This window comes from Cynocephalus volans, chromosome 16 (assembly GCF_027409185.1).
Source record: "Cynocephalus volans isolate mCynVol1 chromosome 16, mCynVol1.pri, whole genome shotgun sequence".
In the NCBI taxonomy this organism is placed as follows: Eukaryota; Metazoa; Chordata; class Mammalia; order Dermoptera; family Cynocephalidae; genus Cynocephalus; species Cynocephalus volans.
In genome coordinates, this window is record NC_084475.1 from 36,583,927 (window position 1) to 36,604,858 (window position 20,932).

The following is a 20,932-nucleotide window of genomic DNA, read 5'->3' on the forward strand; positions in this document are numbered from 1 at the left end:
CACCACCATTCTGAAGAAAGTTATACTAGAAACCTCGCACTTCTATTAAGGAAATGTTGACAGACATCTGGGTCTCCTAGTTATTGACCCAAACCTGGTGTCAGCAAGTGCACATCCTCAACGGGGGGAGAAAGAAGGCAAGTACCCAGATACCTCTGAGTAATAGCTTCCTGAAATTCATTTGTTTTCCTGCGAAGTCCTCATCCTGAACTTGGTCTCAGGATTGTGACCACAGATCCTTTCCCATTTCTGCCCAGAGCCTCAAACAGCAGTGACTGGGGCGTCCTGGGTCCTCTTTATGCTGTCCTAGATGGGATGTTAAAGCTATAAATACTTACTCCATGCTATTTAGATGTAGCTTACAGACCATAGGAGAATGTGTGACTTCTTCCTTTTTTTTTTTTTTTTTTGGTTTGAAACATTTCCTTTATTGGTCTTTTGGGGGAATTTGATGCATAACAACTGTAATACAGCTGAGCCATAATCTTGTAGTTTTATCAGGATTAACTGGTTCATTTTCATGACACTGCTGAGGAATCAGCTCTTTCTGTAGAGGTTCGAGAGAAAGGCCTTCTGAGAAGAGTGCAAGCTCCTTTTGTATATTTACAAAAGCTTTATTCGCTCTGTTAGCTTTTCATTATTCACAATGCTTATTTTCTTAAGATTAGTGGTTAACTGGTTTTGCTTTGTTTTTAGTCTTAAAGTTGTTCTGGCTGGCTATGTGAAGTACATTCCTGGACTCCTGCCCTGTTAATTTGTTCTCGGCCATTGTCTTTGACACCCGCGTGCAGCTGCCCAAGTTCCAGGTGGCGCCATCTAACCTGAGAGGGTTTGTCTTCTAATCTGTTCATCTCAATGATGAATTGCATTATGTGCAGTAATCAACTTCTCCTTTTGTGGTTTTTTGATTTCCACTCTGCTATGACAAGTTTGTGGAATCTTTTAGGAAAATGTGATACTAATGCTTGTGCAATACGTCCTGTTTCTTCCTGTAGATACAATCGTGCTGGCCTAAGCATGCCAATGCTTTAGCTTGCTTATTCTTCATACTTTTTTTTTTAAAAACAAGAATTCCTGAGCCCTGTACAATATAGGTGCTTAGCGATTTGCATCTATTTCTCAAAAACTTTTAAAGTAAGAGAGGGTTGTTTTGAGCAAGTATGATACTTTACTACAGAGTAAAGATAATAAGGCTCCTAATTTGATTTAATTGAGATGAATAATAAACATTTCTTGCATGCTGGACCATGTAAATGCTGGTCGAGGCAAAAATGAGAAAGAAGCAGTTCCTGCCTCTACAGGGCACACAATCTAGTCAAAATAAAACGAAAAATGATGAAAGCTTTTTTTTTTTTTTTTTTTTTTAAAAAGATGACCGGTAAGGGGATCTTAACCCTTGACTTGGTGTTGTCAGCACCACGCTCAGCCAGTGAGCGAACCGGCCATCCGTATATGGGATCCGAACCCGGGGCCTTGGTGTTATCAGCACCGCACTCTCCTGAGTGAGCCACGGGCCGGCCCTGATGAACGCTTTTTAATGAACATCACTTTTGTCATTGTACCAAGGGAGGTCTGTCACATTCAGAGATACCACAGTGATTGCAGAGAACCTCTTGGCTGAATGGACGTGGGTTGTGGGAGGTTGTGGGTGGTGTGAAAGGTAGGGGGCCATATAAACATGGACACTTTCAAGAGTGAAAGGGGACGCTATTGATATTTACACTTACGCAAGAGGCATAAACTGGGTCTCTTTTAGGCAAACTGGAAGTTATGGTGCCTTTAGTTAAAGGAGAAATCCCATGAGTCTCACTGGTAGGGAAGTGTATTAGTTTGCTAAGGCTGCCTTAATCGGGTGTCTTAACCAACAAAAATTTTATTGCCTTGCGGTTCTGGAAGTTAGAAGTCTGAAATCAAGGTGTCAGAAGGGTTAATTCCTTCTGAAGGCTATGAAGGAAGGATTTGTTCCAGGCCTTTGTCCTTGGGCTACAGATGCTCTCTTCTCCATGTGTCTCTTATTGTCTCCCCTCTAAGGTGTCTGTCTGTGTCTAAATTTTCCCTTTTAATAGGGAGGGACACCAAAAAAAAACCCCAAACCAACCCCCCCCCCCAAATAGGGACACCAGTCATATCAAATTAGAGCCCATCCTAATGACCTCATCTTAACTTGATTACATTTTAGTAGAGTTTGGATGTGTTGTCCTCATCAAAACTCACGTGGAATTTTGATCCCCAATGTGGCAGTGCTGGAAGCTATTTGAGTCATGGGGGCGAATCCCTCATGAATGGATTAATGCTCTCCCTGGGGGTGGGGGATAGTGAGTGAGTTCTCGCTCTATTAGTTCTCCTGAGAGCTGGTTGTTTCTAGGACCCTGGCACCTCCTCTCTCTCTCTTGCTTCCTCTCACCATGTGATCTGCTTGTACCTGCTGGCTGCTGCCACTTTCCGCCATGAGTAGAAGCAGCCTGAGGCCCTTGCCAGATGCAGCTGTCCCAGAATCGTAAGCCAAATAAACCTGTTCTTTATAAATTACCCAGTCTCAGGTAATTCTGTTATAGCAACACAAAATGGACTAATACACCTCTGTAAAGGCCCTATTTCCAAATAATGTAACCTTCTGAGTTACTGGGGGTTAAGCCTCCAACGTGTCTTTTTTTGTTGGGGGATACAATTCAATCCATAATATGAAAGATGGTAGAAACTTGACAGGAGCACTACACTAAGAGAGATACTACACCTGAACAGTTAGGGGCTCTATCTTCCTATTACACATACATGACCAGGAGGCAATTCAATTATTGGCTTTAATAAGTAAAGATGGGTGGGGGAGAATAAACAAAAGGAAGATCATTAGAGAAGTAGAGACTTCATTTTGAGGGATTGTTAGTATTCCAGGATTCCTCTTTCCAGGTAAGCAATAAAGACTGGACACTGGCAGCAGAAAGATCTTCATGTGGAACTGACTAGAGCAGTCTGAGGTGGGATATCATGTCTGGGAGGTGCCACAAAGAGATTGGCCACTTTTTAATCACATTGGAGGATAGTTCTCTGCTATGAGACCTGACCTTCTTTATTCATGAAATTAAAGCTATTTTTTTTCTTCCCATCTCCACAGGTATTTTATGATCCATAGACTAATAAATGCCATGCATTCTGAGCTCTGTGGAGGAAAGGTCTTGAGTTAGTTCAAAGCATTTACAGTGACAGAAGATTTTAGACATGTTCAAGAAATTGCATGTAAAACAGATCACTTGTGCTTTCAAAATAGTACACAAGACATTAGGGAGAAGAATATACAATTTGCTTGGCTTAGGTGTACAGTGGCTTAGATATAGAAACATCAGGCCTTCATATACTTGTAGAAGTGCAGTCTGTGTCTTTGTGACATTACTGTCAAAGGTCAATTGGAAACTTCAAACTAAATGGTAATATGTGGGTTCCATGTCGAAACTCACATAGAATTACTGTCATTCTTATGTTATTGCTCTTTCTTCATTTATCTCGATCTTCGTACATATAGATAAAATAGTGGTTCACACATTTCCCTGGAAAAAAGTAAAGTACATCATTGTCATGTGTTTAGTTAAATGACTATACCTAAAACAAAATTATCCTAAACTAGGTGGTTAAGAAGCACCAGGAGCTTCAGTGCGATACATGAGTCAAAACATTAAAAAAATAATAGCATTGGTACTCAACTTTTGGGTCAGAGGGTCTAGAAAATGAGTGAAATTCATGTTTAATAACTCAGGAAAAATAATGATCAGAAAAAGTGTACTATGGAAATTTCAACTTTTTCTGTAAGTTATTCTAAGATATGTGAAATTTTATTTTTAATTTTAAAAATTGGGCTGGCTGGTTAGCTCAGTCAGTTAGAGCATGGTGTGGTGTTTTAACACCAAGGTTAAGGGTTTGGATGCCCATATTGACCAGCTGCAATAAATAAATAAATAAATAAATGGAAATAAATAAAAGCAATGGATCATGTTACAAAATACTTGGAAGAAATGTAAAGGAAATATTTTTTTCTAGTTTCTTTCTGCATAGTTTTTGGCACAGTTGTACTCATACAGTATACACAATTTCAAGCATCCTTTTTAAACTTTGCATAATATTCATTGTTAGCATTTTTAAACAACTTAATTTCCCATCTAACAATTTACCTAATTACTGCCCTAATAATAGACTTTAATTTCTAATTTATTATGTTTTAGAATTTTGATATGAATATTCTCTTATGCAAATTTGCATTATATGGGGTTTTTTTTGCAAGAGTTCTAGATGTGGTCTTCCTGAGTCACAGGGCTGCAAGGCCTTTCACGATAGCATTTTGTTTTTAGGTCAGTAAAATAGTCTCCTTTTTACCAGAGCCTAAGCTGATTAAATAAATTGCATGGTTGAATTACAACAATTTGGAATTTAGTGTTTACATATAATGACCTTATCTCAAAAAAGTCTGGATTATTATACCTTCAAGGATGTTATGGGGCCGAGCCCATGGCTCACTCGGGAGAGTGTGGCGCTGGGAGCGCCGAGGCTGCGGGTTCAGATCCCATATAGGGATGGCCGGTTTGCTCACTGGGTGAGCGTGGTGCTGACAACACCAAGTCAAGGGTTAAGATCCCCTTACCGGTCATCTTTAAAAAAAAAAAAAAAAAAAAAAAAAGGATGTTATGGAAATGCTTGGGTATACCATCAAGTAAATCACATGCAATTTGTTTAGAGAAGGATGTGATTTAAGTAACACTGAAAGTGTGCAGGTTCTCTCGCTGTGCAGATGTTGCTGTACTGAAAGTTGGTTGGAAAAAATGGGTCTTTGCCCAGGGTTTATAAATAGTTTCACTGAAGTAAAATTTTAAACAATTAAATAACAGCAAAATAAAACCTCACTAGTAAATGGAAGTTGAGATTATTTTGGATAGGAACTCCGATTCAATGGAAACACCATGGGCCTTGGAGTCAGAGAAACCATCCTTGGAATTCCAACTCTGCCACTTATTCAGTCTGTGACTCTGGACAAGTATTTGACTTTTCTGAAACTCAGTTATCTTACAAAATAGTGGGTAATAATGTGTTAAATAAAAATAAGGCATTTAGCAAAGTGCCTAGCACACAGTAGGTGCCCAATAAGTATTCATTTCTTTCCTGTTTTATTCATGACACATGCTGATGATGTACAAAGAATATTTCAAGAGAAATATTTAAGATATTTAATTTTAAAATCTATAAAATTTAAAATATTTTAAAAGGCTCCCATTTAGGTTCAGTGGAGTCTATAAATGACTTTTACAACTTCTTATGGAGCTATATTCAGTTCAAAATAAAAAGTTGAAAAGAAAAAATTGCTAGATAAATGAGTCAGGTGTGAAAGCTTCACTTCGTTGGCTCCTCCTGGTTAAGTTACTTATTTTTTGTCTTCTAGTTTTCTCACCTGAAATGGAAAAGCCCAGTTCCTTGAGCTATTAGAGTACTTGTTTCATGGATTAACAACTGTGGTTCTCCTTGTAGGGAGAATAGTTATAGGTTGAATATTGTTTCCTTAAAAGTAATTTAATCAAGAAAAAGGTGTAAGTTAAAAATTTAGTACTGGTAGATGTTTCTTGTGAAATAAATGTATTTGTAATTTTAATATGTACAAGTAATAGGGCTGGCCGGTTAGCTTGTGCTGCTGCTAACACCATGTTGCAGTCAAGGTAAGGATCCCCTTAATGGCCAGCCACCAAAAAAAGAAAAAAAAATGTATAAGTAATAAAAACCAAGTCCTGATTCACACAGTTCTCCAACTTCATTATGGTCAAGGTATATTAGAAAAACACAATGAACCCGTATAGCCACACAGGCCTGTGTTCAAAATTTCACTGGGTTCACACCACCTTAGAGACTAGTAATACTCAGGGTCGAGATTTCTGACCCTCACTTAATCCTCACAGAGATTTTGTGAAGCAAAAATTGAGGGAAAGCAATGAGAAAATAAATTGTCTCATGACAAATGACCCCCAAATTTAATGGCTTAAAATAACACCCATTTACTGTTTTTCATGACTCTGAGGGTTGGCTGGGTGGTCTGAGGAATTCCTTAACGTGGAATTTCTCAGAGCAGCCTTACAATGGGCAGAAGGTGGAAGCCACAGAAGCATTTGAGGCTTAGGCTCAGGGACTTAAGCCATGTCATTTTTGCCACATTTTTTGGCCACGAATCCAATTCAGACTCATGGGTGTGGAAGAGAGACTGCCTTTGCATGGGAGGGTTGTTGCAAGGCCACATTGTAAAGAGGTGTGCCTACTGGGATGGGAGGCATTTGTGTTCATTCAGCAATCTACAGGATCAACTTTTTTTAAGGAAGCTGAAGAAGATGGTTATCTATCAGCTTGCCTAGCACTTTCTTAGAGGCACTCGCCTAATTTTAACATCCCTCCCTTCTTTCCTTTAAGAATCACTCAAAGTTGAATGTGAAGGTGCAGAAAAGCCCTAGAGGAGCTCAGGCTTGGTGTCAATGTTTGTAGATTTTTGTAACTGACACTTTTAAAGGGCACCCTCAGCTGCCTGCAGCTACCAATGTAGGCTGGTGTAACAACCTTTTGTGACAAGATGCCCAGTTAAATTTGAATTTCAGACAAGCAACAAATATTTTTTTCTTTAGTTTAAGTGTGTCTTTCCTGTTAACAGTACAATTTGGCATGTGTTCTTCTAGAACTTTCCTGTGAATATTCCAACCTACACATATAAATTTTAAAAAATTGAATATTTACTTTTACTAGTTGCTATTTTTTCCTTTCCCTGTCTGTACATTTAGACCTAAAACTTTTTTTTTAAAAGCAGCATTTAGATCTAAAACATTTTTTTAAAGCATTTATTAAATAATACCATAGATTATTTACTTAAACATCGACTGATGGCTGGTTAGACTATTAGCAATTTATCATTGTTAGAAAGAGAGCTACAACATATATTCTTACACATATATCTAAAAGGTGAAAAGTTTATAGGATTTGAAGAGAAACCAGAGTATACATTCTTACACACATTTCTATGTGTTTCTGAAGTCCTAGGACTGGAGTTGTGATGAAAAAGGACATGCCTTGAATTCAGATTGTTAAAATGCCTTTAAAAAGGGTATCATTTTAAACTCCCACAAAAAGTGTTTGAGGGTTACTATTTCTCCATCTTGCCAACCATGAATATTTTAATCTTTGCTTATATAACAGGAGAAATTATCTGTTTTCACAGCAAACAGAGAAACAAATTTGGAGCATACTCTTGCAGAAGCCACGAATAAGAGAAAAAATTATTCAGCAAGCAAAAGAAAATATATTGCTTCCTTTCAGAAGAAAATTTGATTTGCGGGAGTTTAGGAGAATGAATGGACGGTATTCAAACATAACACTTTGGGTTTGAATAGGAAGGTCTGAAAACAGAAATGGTTACACAGGAATGGACTGGAAGAACTGAAATTCATCACCATTATAGGCAATGCACCTTCACCTGACTTCTCAAATTAATAACCCACACCTTTACACTCTCCCCACTCATGGAACTCCATGTAGGCTTATCATTGTTTCCATGACCCCTTTCAGAACACCACTGCATTTATTCATTTCCTTTATGCTTCTGAAGGGAAACTAGTGGTGATCAAAAGTGAAGACCACGGGGCCGGCCCGTGGCTCACTCGGGAGAGTGTGGTGCTGATAACACGAAGGCCCCGGGTTCGGATCCCATATACAGATGGCCGGTTCGCTCACTGGCCGAGCGTGGTGCTGACAACACCAAGTCAAGGGTTAAGATCCCCTTACCGGTCATCTTTTAAAAAAAAAAAAAAAAAAAAAAAATTTGAATTTCAGACAAGCAACAAATATTTTTTTCTTTAGTTTAAGTGTGTCTTTCCTGTTAACAGTACAATTTGGCATGTGTTCTTCTAGAACTTTCCTGTGAATATTCCAACCTACACATATAAATTTTAAAAAATTGAATATTTACTTTTACTAGTTGCTATTTTTTCCTTTCCCTGTCTGTACATTTAGACCTAAAACTTTTTTTTTATAAGCAGCATTTAGATCTAAAACATTTTTTTAAAGCATTTATTAAATAATACCATAGATTATTTACTTAAACATCGACTGATGGCTGGTTAGACTATTAGCAATTTATCATTGTTAGAAAGAGAGCTACAACATATATTCTTACACATATATCTAAAAGGTGAAAAGTTTATAGGATTTGAAGAGAAACCAGAGTATATATTCTTACACACATTTCTATGTGTTTCTGAAGTCCTAGGACTGGAGTTGTGATGAAAAAGGACATGCCTTGAATTCAGATTGTTAAAATGCCTTTAAAAAGGGTATCATTTTAAACTCCCACAAAGGGGCCGGCCCGTGGCTCACTCGGGAGAGTCGGGAGAGTGCGGTGCTGATAACACCAAGGCACCGGGTTCAGATCCCATATACGGATGGCCGGTTCGCTCACTGGCTGAGCGTGGTGCTGACAACACCAAGTCAAGGGTTAAGATCCCCTTACCGGTCATCTTTTAAAAAAATAAATAAACTCCCACAAAAAGTATTTGAGGGTTACTATTTCTCCATCTTGCCAACCATGAATATTTTAATCTTTGCTTATATAACAGGAGAAATTATCTGTTTTCACAGCAAACAGAGAAACAAATTTGGAGCATACTCTTGCAGAAGCCACGAATAAGAGAAAAAATTATTCAGCAAGCAAAAGAAAATATATTGCTTCCTTTCAGAAGAAAATTTGATTTGCGGGAGTTTAGGAGAATGAATGGATGGTATTCAAACATAACACTTTGGGTTTGAATAGGAAGGTCTGAAAACAGAAATGGTTACACAGGAATGGACTGGAAGAACTGAAATTCATCACCATTATAGGCAATGCACCTTCACCTGACTTCTCAAATTAATAACCCACACCTTTACACTCTCCCCACTCATGGAACTCCATGTAGGCTTATCATTGTTTCCATGACCCCTTTCAGAACACCACTGCATTTATTCATTTCCTTTATGCTTCTGAAGGGAAACTAGTGGTGATCCAAAGTGAAGACCACGGGGCCGGCCCATGGCTCACTCGGGAGAGTGTGGTGCTGATAACACCAAGGCCGCGGGTTCGGATCCCGTATAGGGATGGCCAGTTGGCTCACTGGGTGAGCGTGGTGCTGACAACACCAAGTCAAGGGTTAAGATCCCCTGACCGGTCAGGGGATCTTAACCCTTGACTGGTGTTATCAGCACCACACTCTCCCGAGTGAGCCACGGGCCGGCCCTACCGGTCATCTTTAAAAAAAAAAAAAAAAAAAAGTGAAGACCACGAGCAAAAGATGATAATATACCATGATGGCTGGGCAAGAGGTTTCCCAGGTGCTTTTTTATCTTGGTACAAAGAAATAGAGCTATTTGTCATTTTTTCCCCTGGGCTATCCAGAGAGGCTGGGAAGTATTACTGTGCAAAATCCCCAACAACCCTTACCCCCATGCAAAAGCAAAAACCAAAAGCGAAATCCAAGCCCGAAACAACTTTCTCCTGGAGTACAGGGTGTATATTAGAAACTACCCGTTAGTGACTGTATTTGTCCATTTCTGCTGCTTGTAACACAATACTTGGAAGTGGGTGATTTGTAAGAAAATGAAATTTATTGCTTACAGTTTCAGAGGCTGGGGAGTCTAAAGTCCAGGGAACACATCTGGTGAGAGTCTTCTTTGATGGCGGCTTTACAGCAACACAGTGGTCTCACATGGCAGAAAATGGTGGAGCAAAGAGTGACCTTCACTTTCTTAAAGCCCTCAGAACCACGCCTGTGAACCAGGGCATGGTTCTTAATCTAATCACCTCTTCAAGGCCCCACCTTTCACTTATCATAATAGGATTTCCCACCCTCAACGGTTACAGTGGGGATTAAGCTTCAATGACTTTGGGGGGCCATTCAATCCACTGCAATGACCTTCAATTATTGGGACTGATTCAGATCTTCACACATTAAAAAATTAAAATTGTCACACCTATTTTTCTCAGCTGAAAAATTAGCTGTTCACCCCATTTCGAAATCATTAGGTTGGTCTTGTAAGATAGAGCAGGATCTTTTTTTTTCTCTTTTTCTCTGCCACAGCAGTATCTTAAAACCATGTTAGACCAGGACTCAAGCATTTACAATGTCCAGATGGCCCACTAGAAGGCTTGAAAATCTGGAAAACCAGGGTAAAATTGGAAGGTCAGATAAAAGAGAAGAAAAAACAGGAGAAAGAAGTGATGGGGGGGCGGGTGGCAATGAATGGGAAAATAAAACAGAGTTTGTGTTGATGAGAGTTGCCGATGGTTCCCCAGGTACATTTTCATGTTTAATTGTTCATCCTCCTACAAACTCAAGCTCCTTGAAGACTGGACAATGTCTTATTCATCATTGTTTTTCTGGTGCCCAGCATGATCTCTGACAAACAGTCTGTGCTCAGGAAATACTTGTTGGCCTGAATCAGACCATACTTGACTACAAATGAACATTCTAAAATTTAAATTTCATAGCTAGCCCTGGGCATAGGTATAGTTGTGGCCAGCAGACTTTTACAGGCAATGTTCAATTGATTCAGGGGCTTGTGAAAGATACAGACTCCTGGGCCCCATCCCAGAAATCCTGATAGGAGAAATCTGGGTGGGGTGGGTGGAGTCTGGGAATCAACAAGTGCCTCGGGGGTTTCTGGTACAGCTTGGGAACTAAATCAGCTTGTAAATTAGCACATCAGCCTTAAGCATCTGGAATCACCCTGGTATTTTAGGCTCCAAGTGCCTTGAATCTTGAACTGAAAAGAATATACAACCATCCCAACATGTAAATTGACCAAAGAAATAAACTAGAAGATCGTAGTCACAGTGCACCATGTCTAGTCTTCTTCGTGGGTCTGCAGATTTCTGAGCAATCTCAGTCCAGAGCACTGAGAGACCTAGCAGGGAAGATGTATGTTGGACACAAATACTTACTTGCCTTAGAAGACCTTCTGCACCTGTTCACTGTTTATAGATTATTAACTCTCTGAAGGATGTGTCAGGAGAGGAAAGATTAAATGTCTTAATAGAAAAACAATAAAATATGCATAAACATATGAGAGGTTCCAATTTTCTAATAAATAAAAAAATGCTCATGAAAACCACATTGAGAAATTTGAAAAAAAAAACAAAACCAAACCCTGCTAACCGTGTCTGCAAATGTGAGCTCATGGGGCAAAAATCCGAAATGGACTAAATGGGTAGGTGCCCCTAATTTAATCAGTTGTCAGAGATGAGTGCCCAGCATTGTTAATTATAACACCTGTAATAACGTGAGCGTCAGCTTGCCCATGTGCTTTGTGTCACTTCTGCCAACATACTGGGATCCACCCAAAATCACTGACCACAGCCTTAATCAAGATTATCTAGCCAGATAAACCCACCGAAAATAACAGAAATAACAAAAGCATTTGAATGGCACTTAACACATAAAACACATATTGTGAAAGAGGCAGACTCCTGGACCCCATCCCAGAAATCCTTTGTTGAGGATAACATCGTGAGAGAGGTAGGGTTTTTTTTCACTATTATTCCCACGGCATGGATCAGTAAACCGAGGCCCACAGAGTCACTTGATACGTCCAGTAACTCACGGATAGTCAAAGCAGTGCTGTTAGCTTAAATCTCAGGCTTCTGCACCCCACCGCACTGAAGCTTCAAGAACAATACCATACCATAAAATATCTGTGATGACAGTGAACATCCCATTTGACCCTCGCTACCCTTGATTTAAGTAAGGTTAGAGTCACCTTCCTTTCTACACAGGTGGTAACTGAGCCAAAAGGTATTGTGACAAATCCACATGGCTGGGCTGTAAAAGTCAGTGTGTGGAGGTGGAGCCCAGATTTTCTGACTCCACATTCAAAAGCTCAGACAAGGCTTTGGTAGCAAGGCCTGCAATTCCAGGATGAAAACCTTACTTGCCGCGGAGAGTTCACAGGTAGGCTCAGGCTGCTCAGGGCAAGCGGCCACCGGCCTTAGGGGATTCACCAGATCTGAGCCCAGGGCCCTAGGTGGCTGGGGATGGGGCCAGGCACACGGGTATCTGCTAGGATCTAGAATAGCTAGGATTGACGAAATATCGCTTTCAAGTCCAGGGGTCTCCTCCCGAAGATGATTATCACACTTTGGGCTGTAGGGCACCCTACCAGAGGGCAGAGCCCGCAGCCCCTGTTCTAGGAGCTGCAAAGGGGCCAGAGCGGAAACCTAACGGGGGTCGGAGGTGCAGCTCGGGGCGGCGGGGAACACTCGGGAGAGGAGGAAGCTCGGTGCTTTCGCTCCGGGCTGGCGGGAGAGGAACCCGGAGTGACCTGAACCGAGAGCCGGGAGCAGGAAGGGCGCACTGCTGAGCGGCTGGCGGGCGGGGACCGGAGCGAGCCCGCGGGGGCGGCGCTCGCAGGCAGCAGGAGCGGTGTCCCCGCCGCCGTCCGCGCCCGTGCGCGCCGGAGCCCGGGAGCGATGCGGGTGCTGGTCAAGGTAAGCGCCGCCCGCCGGCAGGGAGCTCACGGGGTCACCGAGAGGAGTGCAGGTCCCGGCCGCCCCCCTCGACCTCCTGCGAGGCGGCCAGACCTCAGACTGGCTACCACTTACCTATTGTTGTTGGACCTGCACGCACTGTGCGTGAGCAATAAGCGCCACAGGTCGAGCATGCTGCATTTCAGGCATAGCCCAGAATGCTCGACCGACTTCAGCTCGTCTCAGCCGCATTGGGTTGATAAGAGCACGTTCCCTGGAGCCCCGTAGGCTGTATTAGCATCTCAGCCCCTCCACTAGCAAGTTACTTAACCTCTGTGCTTTGGCTTCCTCATCTGGAAAATGGGCTACTGCTATTTCTAATGTGAAGATTAAATGAGATGCTATATGCCATATGCACTTAAAATAATGCCTAACGTATGTAGCAGGTTGTGAGAGTGCAATTCTTAACTACTTCGGACTGGCATTAATCCCACGTAAGGCCTAAGTAACTCCCCCCACCGGTTGACGGGTGAGGAAAATGAAGCTGAGGGAGAAAAGTCGAGTTGAGATTTGAACCCAGGCCCCGTGCTTTAAAACGCTGAGGACGTGGATGTTCCAGCCATACGCGTGGGTGTGATCATTTGTTCTGGGAAGAGGGTGGATCACCCTTCACTGCCAAAGTGGGAAACAGGTTCTTCAGTTTCTTTTCTTCTGTATACAAATTTTGATGTTTCATTTTGTCATTTCCTTTGGGTTCTTCCACGACTGATAAAGCATTATGTATTTTAACTAGACTGGCATCTGGGCTTGACTGTAAGAATCCGCGTTTCCCACCAGGGGTTGTAACCATCTGGATGGGACTCAGCATGAGCTTCCTTTTGGGGGGTCCCAAATGGGGGGACTAGTACCCTTTGGTAAAGTTGTCTGGGTAGACAAGGGCATGAATAGCATTTGAGTTAATTGTACCCCAGAGAACCACGTAATATATTGCCAATTTGCCACAAATTTTGGTCTTATCTTTTCTATTTACAATTCTCTATCACAGCTAAAAGTTTTTGGCAGAACACCTGTGCCAAAACTATCAAGCATTTGGTAAATACTGCACCTGAAATATGTCATGTCTCTCTCTCTCTCTTTTTTTATTTCTCACTGGGTTTTTAATCACGAGTTTTTAGCACAGTCTGAAGAGCTCTCATTTCAGAGTGACTGTCATCACACTTCTGGTGGAATCAGTGCTGGAACTGAAAACAGCCATCCTTCTGTAACTCGGCTGTTTCTTTGTGTCATATCAGTGGTCTACATGGCGACTATTTCCTGTAAAAAAGCATCACTTTTAGGTAAAGTGTTCTGATGTGGGTCTTAGTAGTGCTTTCTTTTTTCTTTTTCTTTTTTTCTACATATTACTTTTATTGAAGTTTTAGTGACACATAGTTCAGAATCAAATAATTCCATGAGATTTACTACTAAAACCGGCAAAACCCTCCACCAGTTTCTGCTTTTCAGGAGAAGTAATCATATTCATCTCTTTAGCTAGTTGCTATTTATTGTTGTCTCTAAGTAATGGTTATAATTGCTTCTTCTTGATTTTTCAGGTTTAATCATCATGCATTAACTTCCCAGCACAGAATGTGTGGATTTAACTAACTTTTGCTTTCTTGGCCATACCACTCACACACCATTTCTTCCATTTATTTTCTTCCATTTATTTTCTGAATATAGTTATTTCATGATTTTTGGTTAGGTCAATGTTTACTTAGGTCACCATTATTATGCCTCCCTATATGCTATTAAGAGCTGAGTTATGTAGTATACTAATGATTACTTTTCCTTTCTTACTTTATTTTTCCCCAGAGTTGTCTTTCTGTGTGTGTTTGCAAAATTTTCTATGGAGTTTTCCCCAATTTAACCACAAGTTCTGGGCCGGCCCGTGGCTCACTCGGGAGAGTGTGGTGCTGAGAACACCAAGGCCCCGGGTTCGGATCCCATATACGGATGGCCGGTTCGCTCACTGGCTGAGCGTGGTGCTCACAACACCAAGTCAAGGGTTAAGATCCCCTTACCGGTCATCTTTTAAAAAAAAAAAAAAAAAAAAAACAAAACAAAAAAAAAAAAAAAAAAAAAAAACCACAAGTTCTTTGCCAATTGTTAAATCTTCTCTTGAGGTTTTCCAATGCAACAGCTATTTTAATCAGTTTTATTTCTAATACAGCTTTCTAACCTGCTTTGCCAGTCCATACTGGTTGCCTTCGATGTTTGATGCACAGCTGTTACTTTGGGGTCTCTCTTTACCATCATCATGGGGATTCCGTTTGCCTCTGTTATGCCGGATCCTGTTTCCTATATCCCCTGCCTTAGTCTTTCATGATTTTTTACATCATTTTGGTGAAGCACATTCTCCAGTAGCTTTCTGAGAAAAAGTATATGGAGGGTAAATTAAATTTGTGTATTCTAATAGAAAATTATCCTTACAGATGTCTTTCTCCTTAAAAATTTTTCACTAACAGTGCAAAAGTAGTTTCATGTTGTAAATAATCCAAATGTAACAAATAGAAATTCAAACAGAAAGTTCCTTTTCTATCTCTTACCCACTCCTCCGCCCATCCAGAGGTAACCAAACCATTGGAGTCAGAGCATATTATTTAGGTGTATTTTTACATACATGTATTTATTATTCTGATGAGTGCATTTGTTTTTACATAAATGGAACCATATCGTATATATTGATCTGTAAGCTGATTCACCTAACAGTAGTTACTGGAGATTTTTCCATGTCAGTACACATCGGTGCTTTCTTGAACAGTATATTCAGATGAGCTGAAGTAATCAACATCATACATAGGGCACTTTCTCCTTATGACCAGTCATTGTTCTAGATTCATTCAGACAACAAATACTTACTGGGTACCAACTATGTGCTGAGTGCCCTTCCACACCTGGGGACATACAGTGAACAAAAGTTTTATTTTTGAGATAGAGGGGGATGGTTAGATGTTTCTTGATGGAATTGAGCTTAGCCTCAGCTTTGTTAACTTGTTTTTCCTTTCCTAGAGTAGAAACATCATACAATCAAGTCTCTCTCTTTCTTGGTATAAACTTGTAACAGTTAAAAATTGAGCTCCGTACCTTTTGTGCCACAAGACCAACAGAACCATACTGTAGATTTTCTGAATGGATAAACAAAATGTGGCATATACATACATACAATGGAATATTATTCAGCCTCAAAAAAGAAGAAAATTCTGACACACGCAGCCACGTGGTTGGACTTTGAGGACATTATGTTAAGTGAAATAAGCTAATCACAAAAAGACAAATGATTCCACTTATGAGGTATCTAAAGAAGTCAAATTCATAGAAACAATAGTAGAATGATGGTTGCCAGGGCTAGGGAAAGGGAAAAGGGGAGTTGTTTAATGAATATAGAATTTCACTTTTGCAAGATGAAAAAGTTCTGGATATTGACTGCACAGCAATGTGAATATACTTCATGATACTGAACTGCACACTTAAAAATGGTTAGAATAGGAAATTTTATGTGTACTTAATCACAATTAAAAATAGGGGAAGAAAGAGATGCTCACATAAACTCCTTTGTAGTGTGATTTGTCCTATGCTTTGAATGTGGTGTCTGAATCTGCTTTCAGCTGGGGGTGGGCTTTTGTCTGGAATCCACAGCTTTTCCAGGATGTGGGGAGGGTGACAGTGGACTACCCCTGGACACTTTCTTCTGAAAGACTTGGCACCAGAGCATGTACCACGTTGTTGGGGGCAGCTCAACACTGCTTCCCCTTTCTCTTTATAAGTGTTATATTTCCATATCACTGGGGAAGAGGTTCCTTAGTTATTTATAGTACAGATAAATCCGGAGACTTTCAGAGTGCTACCGCCAGTTACGCAATTGCGAGCAGTAAGAAGTTTTGTTTGCTTTAGAGAATGGATTCTTTCTGAAGGTTTGTAAGCACTTTCCTCTGTGAGAGCCTCCTGGTTTATTTTGATTGGAAATGAAGGTTTACTCAGGAGCACAGACCAGGTGCCTTCCCAGCCACAGTTGCCCTGCAGTTTCCTTGGTGACCTCTGGTTTACAGCCCCAGCCTAATGCAGAGTAGTCCTCTGCCTCTAGCTATGGTCTCAAAACCATCCAGAACCAGATGGGACTCCAATATCCTGGGATTCTGACTGTGCTGTGTGTTTTGATTGGTCAGATTAACCTGATGAGTTTGGTTGTTCTTTATTCTTCCATCTCTCTCTAAACTGTGTGGCCATCATATGGCATTTCCTTCTAGCACATATTTTATTTGTAAATAACCACGGATAACCTAAATTCTCTCTTTACCTGACCTATTGTGGACTAGGAGCTTCTTATAAATGGTCCTTTTTGATTTGAGCAGACCACCTGGCCCAGGGGAGGAAACATCCCTGTTTATCAGAAACTTGTGCTTTCCGTAGCAGATATGTTAGGTGACCTTGGAGAAAACACACTGCCTCTTGGGATTTTCCTCCGTCCTGCATACAAATTAGGGTTAGATCTTCTACTCTCATCCTCAAGGAAGGTTAGATCTAGGCAAAACCTTCTGCTTGTGGTTAAAAGATCATAGAGTCTGAAAATCACATGCGTGTTTCCTTTCTCACATCTTTCTTTCAGTTGGGGCTGAAAAAGAATCAGGGTGTGGGGTTGAGAAACTGTCTGGAAATATTAGCAGGGAGGTGAAAAGAAAGGAACCAAGAGTCATTAAATGTAGTTTTACTGCTGGCTGTATGCCCTTCTGGCCTCATGAACGTTGCTCAGTTTATCTGTAAAGCAAATAGCCATCATTTACTGACCACCCCTTTTTAAGAGCAGTGACTCTGCTTTGAGTTCAAATCTTTTGCGTCATAGCAGGTCTGAATACTTCATTTTTTTGTATTGCTGATGAAAGCAATAGATGAGGGATGCCAGAACTGAAGTGGAGACCCTGCCTGGTGGGGACCAGGGTGGACTGGCCAGCGTAAGCCCTGTGTCGCTGCAGACCCCAGCCCCAGTCTGGTGCTGCCAGCTTCTGTTTCTTCCTTTCTTTTTTTACTTGTTAAAGAAAATGTGGATATACAGATTCTTTCTTGAATATGAAGTTTTTTGGTTTTTACATTTTGCTAATTGGTTCAAAGGATTAAAAAAAAATGTGGGTGGAGCAAAACACCTCTGTGGCCTGCTTTCTGCCTGTGGGCTGTTTATTTTTATCTTTATTTTTTGTTTTCTGCTGGGTTTCTTTATTTTCTCCCTTTCTACCGTACCCTCCTCTTTTAGAAAATTTAAACAGCTTTTTTGAGATACAATTCACATATCGTATAATTCACCCATTTAAAATGTATACTTCAGTGGCTTTTAGTATATTCACATTATTGTGCATCTGTCACCACAGTCAATTTTGGGAAACTTGTTATCCCCAGAGAAATCCCACTACCCTATCACCCCTTAGTTCCTCCATCCCCACCACCCTGACAACTGCTAATCTACTTTCTGTCTCTGCAGATTTGCCTGTTCTGGGCTGGCCACTTAGCTCAATTGGTTAGAGTGCAGCCTTGTAACAGGTTTGCCTATTCTGGGCATTTTATATAAATGGGTGCGTACACTATATGGTCCTTTGTGACTGACTTCCTTTACTCAGCACAGTGTTTTCAAGGTTCATCCACGTCGTAGCAGGTCTGAATACTTCATTTTTTTGTATTGCTGAATAATAATCCATTGCATGGATATATCACATTTTATTTGTCCATTAAACAGTTGATGGGTATTTGGGTTGTTTCTACTTTTTGGCTATTATGAATAATGCTGTTATGAACATTTGTGTACATGTTTTTATGTGGACATATGTTTTCATTTCTCTTGAATAGATACTTAGGAATGGAATTGCTGGGTCATAGGGTAACTCTGTGTTTAGTCTTTTGAGGAATTGCTAGATTTTTTTTCCCAAAGTAGCCATACCATTTTACATTCCCACCAGCTGTGATAGTTCCACTTTCTTCCCATCCTTTGTAGGGTCTGACTCTTTTCTTTGTGGCTGGCTGGTATGGAGATCTGAACCCGTGACCTTGGTGTTATCAACACCACGCTCTGCCGAGTGAGCTAACTGGCCAGCCCTACTGTCTGACTTTTGGATTATAGCCATCCTAATGGGTGTGAAGAGTTCTCTTGTGGTTTGGATTTGCTTTTTCCTAATGATTAATGATGTTGAGCATCTTTTCATGTGCATATTATCTATTTGCGTGTCTTCTTTGGAGAACTGTCTATTCAGATCCTTTGTGTAGCATTTATTTTTGATTTAGCTCTTGAGATTTTCTCTTGAAAAATGAACCTATTTACATCCACACAAAAGTTAGTATACAATTTCTAAGGGCTTATGACCCTCCTGGTATCTCTACGGGTCAGAGGATTTTCACAGAGGGCATGCTATGTAGCAGAGGTTTTTCTGGGCCTTTTTTTGTTTGTTTAGCAGCTGGACTATTTAGGGGTCAAACCTAAATTGGGATTGGTATTAGCATAGGTTCTTCCAGTAAGTGATAGTGAAGTGAATTTGCTAAGGGCACGTCCGACTGCCTAGATATGAATCCCAGTGTCTGTTTTATGAGTTGTGTTTCTTGGGCAAATTACTAAAACTTTCTAAGACTTGGTATGCTCATTCATAAAATGGGAATACTAACTGTACCTAGGTACTCTTGGGCAGATTAAGCAAGTTCCTAAACAAAGTGGATTTTTCACAATGGGTTTGCTGCCAGAACACAGCTGTCATGAAAACCACCACTAAATCAAAGCCAAAATGGGAAAGGAAAAGACTCACATCAACATTGTCATCATTGGACATGTAGATTTTGGTAAATCCACCACTGCTGGCCATCTGGCCTACAAATGTGGTGGCATTGACGAATGAATCACTGAAAAATTTGAGGAGGAGGATACCGAGATGGAAAAGGACTCCTTCAAGTAGGCCTGGGTCTTGGATAAACTGAAAGCTGAGCATGAATGTGGTATCATCACTGATAATCTCTCTTGTGGAAATTTGAGACCAGGAAGTATTATGTTACTATTGTTGATGCCCCAGGGCACAGATTTTATCAAAAACACGATTACAGGCACATCTCAGGCTGACTGTGCTGTTTTGATTGTTGCTGCTGGTGCTGGTGAATTTGAAGCTGGTATCTCTAAGAAAGGGCAGACCCATGAGCATGCCCTTCTGGCTTATGTACTGGGTGTTAACCCAACTAATTGTTGGGATTAACAAACTGGAGTCCACTGAGCCACCCTTCAGCCAGAAGAAAAATAAGGAAATCATAATCTACATTAAGAAAATTGTCTACAACCCCGACATAGTAGCATGTTTCTGGTTGGAATGGTGCTAACATTCTGGAGCCAAGTGCTAACATGCCTTGGTTTAAGGGATGGAAAGTCACTTGTAAAGATGACAATGCCAGTGGAACCACAGTGCTTGAAGCTCTGGATTGCATGCTACCACCAACTCTTGTTGGTGTTGTGTCTGCCCCTCTGGTGTCTACAAAATTGGTGGTATTGGTACTGTCCCTGTTGGCTGAGCGGAGACTGGCATTCTCAAACCCAGCATGGTGGTCACCTTTGCTCCATTACAACTCAAATAAAGTCTGTTGAAATGCACCATGAAGCTTTGAGTGAAGCTCTTCCTCGGGACAATGTCGGCTTCAATGTTAAGAATGTGTGTTAAAGGTGTTTTGTCATGGCAATGTTGCTGGTGACAGCAAAAATGACCCACCAATGGAAGCAGCTGGCTGTACTGCTCAGGTGATTATCCCGAACCATCCAGGCCAAATCAGTGCTGGTTATACCCCTGTACTGGATTGTCACACAGCTAACATTGCTTGCAAGTTTGCCAAGCTGAAGGAAAACATCGATTGCCATACTGGTAAGAAGCTGGAAGGTGGCCCTAATGCCTGAAATCTGGTGATGCTGCTGTCATCGTCGATATGATTCCTGGCAAGCCCACGTGTGTTGAGAGCTTCTCTGACTGTTCTCCTCTGGGTTGTTTTGCTGTTCATGATATGAGACAGACCGTTGCTGTGGGTGTCATCACAGCATTGGGCAAGAAGGCTGCTGGGGCTGTCAAGGTCATCAAATCTTGCCCAGAAAGCTCAGAAGACGAAATGAATATTAGCCCTAATTCCTGCCACCCCCGTCTTAATCAGTGGTGAAATAACAGGCTCAGAACTGTTTGTCTCAATTGGCCACTTAAGTTTAATAGTCTCTTAAAAGACTGGTTAACGATAGCATCCTAAAACCTTCAGAAAGGACAGAGAGTGCTTTATGGACCTTTGTTTTTTGTATGGGTGGCAGTTTTAAATTATTAGTTTTTAAAGTCAGTACATTTTAATAGAAACAACTTGACCAAAAGTCTGTCACAGAGTTTTGAGACCCATGGAAACAAAGTTTAAGGA

The 20,932-nt window shown here is 40.9% G+C and overlaps 2 pseudogenes; one reads left to right on the forward strand and one right to left on the reverse strand.

The window, feature by feature from the left end:
* Positions 1-427: 427 nt before the first annotated feature.
* On the reverse strand, positions 428-769 carry LOC134364502 (ribosomal biogenesis factor-like; annotated as a pseudogene).
* An 18,754-nt stretch (positions 770-19,523) lies between these two features.
* Positions 19,524-20,645, forward strand: LOC134364503 (elongation factor 1-alpha 1-like; annotated as a pseudogene).
* Positions 20,646-20,932: the final 287 nt, after the last annotated feature.